Source organism: Callithrix jacchus, chromosome 6, assembly GCF_049354715.1.
Source record: "Callithrix jacchus isolate 240 chromosome 6, calJac240_pri, whole genome shotgun sequence".
Taxonomy (NCBI): Eukaryota; Metazoa; Chordata; class Mammalia; order Primates; family Cebidae; genus Callithrix; species Callithrix jacchus.
The window spans coordinates 130,719,051-130,725,140 of record NC_133507.1 but is presented as its reverse complement, the minus strand read 5'-3'; positions in this window follow the sequence as shown (position 1 = coordinate 130,725,140).

Below are 6,090 nucleotides of genomic sequence, written 5' to 3'. Positions count from 1 at the left end.
TTTTTGAGACGGAGTCTCGCTTTTGTCACCCAGCCTGGATTGCAGTGGCACGGTCTTGGCTCACTGCAACCTCCACCTCCCAGCGATTCTCCTGCCTCACCCTCCCAAGTAACTGGGATTACAGTTGCCCACCACCATGCCTGGATAATTTTTGTATTTTTAGTAGAGATAGGGTTTTACCATGTTGGCCAGGCTGGTCTCACTCCTGACCTTAGGTGATCCCCCACCTTGGTCTCCCAAAGTGCTGGGATTACAGGTATGAGCCACCATGCCAGGCCATTAGGTGAAAATTATTTATTGTACATATGCCCCTTCCAAAAACCAGGTCCCACAGTGCACCAAAATACCTTTACAAAAAGTTGAAACATGATTTTTAATGAGTACATTTGTTGTGTAAAGTAAGATATGTTATACTGGATACGATGTCTCCACACTCACATCATCTCCCATAATTTTCAAAGATCATCTTTAAATTCCTAAGATCCTTGTGTTAAGAAGTACAAATTGTGAAATCTGGATTCTGCCTTTTCTTCTGGCAACATCATCCTGTTTTGCATGACCCAAAATCCTGCTTCCCCCAACTCTCCATTATCCCTTTTATAAATGTGGAGAGCTTGCTGGGAGTAATCATTTTAAATTAACTGGGGAAACTGAGGGAAGAGAGGCTATCAAAAGATGAAATTTGCATCATACATTTGCACTTGCCCTAAGTAAAACGACTCATTTTTTAACCAATATAGTCTGTACCAATACAGACTATCCTACAACTATCTTGTAGATGAAGAAACATTTTTTCCTACCAGTTCTGAATTGTGCCAAAGCAGGTTGGTAGGAATGGCAGTAGGTATTTACCACCTATTTGCTAGATAGGTTAAGCACTTACCTTGGATTATCTCATTTAATGTTCACAAAGAATTTAAAATTGTAGGTACTGTTGAGATTCTAATCCCAGAGCTCCTGTTCTTAAGCACCGTTATACTGCCTGCCATGAGAAATGGGCCCTAAACGGTTATTTCGGTCAACAAAGCATAGGTATTTGGGGACTATTCAACACTTCCTGACACCACTTCAGCGAATGCTGGAGTAAACCAACCTTGGGGTGCAACTTGTTTTCTTTGATGACACCGCTTTGTCACCCACGCTAGAGTGCAGTGGGGCGATCTCGGTTCACTGCAACCTCCGCCTCCCAGCTTCAAGAGATTCTCCTGCATCAGCCTCCTGAGTAGCTAGGATAACAGGAGTCTGCCACCACGTTCAGATAATTTTTGTATTTTTGGTAGAGATGGAGTTTCACCATGTTGGATAGGCTGGTCTGGAACTCAAGACCTCAAGCGATTCGCCCTTCTCAAGCCTCCCAAAGTGCGGTGATTACAGGCGCCAGGAACCGCGCCTGGCCATGTTTTTCTAATGGTGACTGGAGTAGCAGCTGGGCGTGAATCAGCTGCTTTTTCCAGAACAGGAATGGGCTTCAGGTGAGGGTCTAGCGTCGCCCCACGGACCAATCTTGGTTCACGAGGCCGAGGGCAGCCCAGCAACCACGCGGAAGCCCGGCAATCACCCGCAGCGCTCCCGTCCTCCACAGGTCTTTGCAGCAGCCCCAGCACCACCCGCGGGACGAAAAGGCTGGAGCTGGGGGCGGCCACGGGGAATCGCTGGTTCCCAGGATGGAGGTAAGGGCCGCTGCGGGCTGGGACGCTTACCCGGAATTAAGGGCGAGGCGAGGAGATCCGAAGGAAAAGGAAAGCCTCACTCCAAGTTACCCATTTGCCTCTTTAGTCTGGGTTGCTAGAGCCCTTGGCCTGGGAGAAGGACTATTAAGATGTGAGTTCCAAAGTGCTCTTTAGACCCAATTGTGTTGCTTAGGATCCCAGCCTTGGCTATAGCCACAGGGCCGACCCAAAGCCATATGGAAGTGAAGCTTTCAGGACCCTCTTGGATGCACTTTTTTTTTTTTTTTTTTTGCTTGCCTGCAGAACTGATTTTGATAGCGTTCTCTTTTTTTCCTTTTTTAAAATTTTATTGTTCTTATTATACTTTAAGTTCTGGGGTACATATGCAGAACGTGCAGGTTTGTTACATAGGTATACACGTGCCATGGTGGCTTGCTGCATCCATCACCCCGTCATTTACATTAAGTATTTCTCCTAATGCTATCCCTCTCCTAGCCCCCCACCCCCTGCTATCCCTCCCCTAGCCACCATCCCGAAGGTCCCGGTGTCTGATGTTAACCCCCTTATGGCCATGTGTTCTCATTGTTCAACACCCACTTATGAGTAAACATGTGGTGTTTGGTTTTCTGCTCTTGTGTCAGTTTGCTGAAAATGATTGTTTCCAGCTTCATCCATGTTGCTGCAAGGGACATGAACTCATTTCTTATGGCTGCATAGTATTCCACATTTTCTTTATCCAGTCTATCACTGATGGGCATTTGGGTCGGTTCCAAGTCTTTACTATTGTGAACAGTGCCGCTATGCACAGATGTGTATGTGTGTCTTTATAAGAGAATGATTTATAATCCTCTGGGTATGTACCCAGTAATGGGATTGCTGGGTCAAATAGTATTTCTATTTCTGGATCCTTGAGGAATCCCCACACTGTCTTCCACAATGGTTGAACTAAGGTACACTCCCACCAACGGTATAAAAACATTCCTATTTCACCACATTGGGTGGACATTTTGCTGGGAAGGTAGCTATCCATGGTCCAGCCAGGCCTAGGAGGTTTTAGATATTTAACATACTGAAAAATATTAGGCCTGTATTCAGATGAATGGATTTTTGTTACTTTCATTAGCTACAGGATTCTCTGTGATTGTATCCAGATTTTGTGGCTCAAGTTGTAGGAATTGCAACTCAACCCAGCACAGCCTGTATTTCTCAACTAAAAATGTAAATAGGAGCTATTTTTCCCTCTCCAAATTATTACCTGTTTTATTTTCATCCTATGTTTGTCCTACAGCTTTTTTGTTTTTGTTTTTTTTTTTTTTTTAGGACAGGAGGGAGCAGGAGCCACTAAATAAACTTGGGCTTGAGTCTACACTGAAAATCAAAAATAAATTTAACTCTTGTAAACTAAAAGCATCTGAGGTAGGTCTCAATAAATTTAGAAGTTTGTACTATAGCTTTTGAAACATAATTTTTCTACAGTTTCCCATTTTATTAAAGACAAATCACGGTAAAACTGATTCATTTTATTATACTTGTCCTGATTATTTGTATACAGTGCAGCAAGAATAATGATCTGTTTTTACATAGGATTTTAAATTGACTTTGATGGAATTTTATTCCATAGAAGGAATCTCAGATAAAAATTTTTTAAAGCTAAGCCCAGCCATGGATTTGTATCATCAAATGCCTATGAGTTGGATGAATTCCTCTCTGAGGTTCCAAGACAAACTAGGGGCTCCTGGGCCTGTCAGAAAGTGGCATTCATTCTAAATTAACTGAGACCTGTCGCAGATTTTCAGGGTTCACAGCTTTATTCTAGAACTTTCGTTTAATCTCACCTAAACTTTATAAGTTTTATTTTTAAAGCCTTCTTCACTGTTTCCAGTAATAACTAGAATGAACCCCAAAGTATCTGAGAACAGATCTCAATCAATTTAGTAAGTTTATTTTGCCTAGGTTAAGGACTTGCTCATGACATAACCTCAGAAGGTCCTTACAACATGTGCCCAAAAGTGGTCAAGGCACAGCTTGCTTTTATACATTTTAGGGAGACATGAGACATCAATCAATAGGCATAAGATGTACATTGGTTCAGTCCACAAAGGCAGGACAACCCCAAGCAAGGGGCTTCCAGGTCAAGGTAGATAAGAGACAAAAGATTGCATTATTTTGAGTCCTTGATCAGCCTTTCATTGAATATGCAACTTAGTCTGGCTCAGTGAATCTCCATTTTTATATAAGGAGTAGGACAGAGGAAGCAATCAGGCATTTGTCTCAGGTGAGCAGAGGGATGACTTTCTGTCTGACCCCTGTTAGGATAAGCTATCAGTTTACATTGCCAGGGTGAAATTCAACAGAACTGTTTTAGGGTAAAGATCTTGAGGCCTACAAGGAATTTCCTTGTGGGCAAAATATGAGGGAGGTTTGTAGCTTTTTAAAATCTTTGCAGCTATCTTATTTAGGAATAAAATAGGAGGCAGGTTTGTCTGATGTATTATAGTTCTCAGCTTGACTTTTTCCTTGGCTTATTTTTGAGGTCCCAAGATTTATTTTGCTTTCACACTAGCAACACACTATTGGACTCTCATAACTGCTCTCTGAGGTTTTCTCTGCTTACTTGATTTTTGGTCACAACTTTTATTCTTCCTTAAAACACTACAAATTAATGTAGAGATATTTTCACTGGCTTTTGAAAATTCTGTCCCAGTTGTTATCAACCTTGAGCATACATCAGAATCACCTGGAGGTTCTTATTAAGTACTGATTGTTAGACACCATGTCCACAATTCCTAATCTTGAGGGTCTGGGGTAGGACTGAAAATTTCATTTCTAGCAAGTTTCAAGATGATGCTAATGCTACTTGTGGAGGAGCCACACAGGGAGAACCACTGCCCTATCTCATGTATCAAAATTCCCCTAACAATCTCAAGTTCATTTCTATAAGCCCGTATTTCTTACTGACTTTTACTAAAATCTGCCAGACAAAAAACAAACCAAGACTTAGAAGATCTCAACCTGACTATGCTGTTCTAGACATCCATTTCTTCATCTCTGAAATTAAGATGCTGAACTTGATCTACAAGTACACAGTCATTTCTAACATTCTGTTATTTTGTTCCTGTTTTTTTTTTTTGATTGTCAGCAGCAGGATTTGGAACAACCTCTTTTCCATTACTTATGTCTACTATTAAACATATTTAAATGCCTCTGAACTAGCTCACTTTTTCATAAAATCTTTTAAACTAAAGAGGGGAGGAGCAGACTTCTTCCACCTTGTATTAGTTGGACATGAAATCGCTGTATCAAACTCCTTCATCAGTAAGGTGATCAGCTTCATGAAGAAAAGTGCATTTGAGTTCAGCAGTGAGGTCTGGGAAGGTTTTCTTATTTGTTTTTTAATTAGAAGTGAAAGAAGGCATCTAGACTTAGGGAACAAAAGGATAGAGGTAGTAGGGGTGAAACATTCAGAACTGTGGCAGCAAGGTGTGAGGGAGAAACTCAAGTCCAGTTAGAGGCCTGTTGCAGTAGTTAGAGCACACACACAAAAAATGCATGAATTAAGGCAATGGCCCTGGCAACTGGAGGGAAGAAAAGAGACAAGTGGAGATACATGCAACAGGACTTGTGCTTGCTTTTTCTTTTTTAATTGCTTTTTAAAAAATTATCCTTTAAGTTCTGGGATACATGTGCAGAATGTGCAGGTTTGTTAAATAGGTATATACACGTGCCATGGTGGTTTGCTGCACCCATCAACCAGTCACCTATGTTAGGTAATTTTCCTAATGCTATCCCTCCCCTAGCTCCCTACACCCTGACAGGCCCCAGTGTGTGATGTTCTCTTCCCTGTGCCCATGTGTTCTCACTATTCAGCTCCCACTTATGAGAGAGAATAAGTGGTGTTTGGTTTTCTGTTCCTTTGTTAGTTTGCTGAGAATGATGGTTTCCAGCTTTATCCATGTCACTGCAAAGGACATGAATTCATCCTTTTTTATGGCTGCATAATATTCCATGGTTTATATGTGCAACATTTTCTTTATACGGTCTATTTTTGATGGGTATTTAGGTTGGTTCCAAGTCTTTGCTATTGTGAACAGTGCTGCAATTAACATACATGTGCACGTGTCTTTATAGTAGAATGATTTTTAATCCTTTGGGTGTATTGGTAATGGAATTTCTTTTAATCCTTTGGGTGTATTAGTAATGGAATTTCTGGGTAAAATGGTATTTCTGGATCTAGATCCTTGAGGAATCACCATACTGTCTTCCACAATGGTTGAACTAATTTACACTCCCACCAACAGCGTAAAAGCGTTTCAATTTCTCCACATCTTCTCCAGCATCTGTTGCTTCCTGACTTTTTAATGGCTGCCATTCTAACTGGCATGAGATGGTATCTCATTGTGGTTTTGATTTTTTTTTTTTT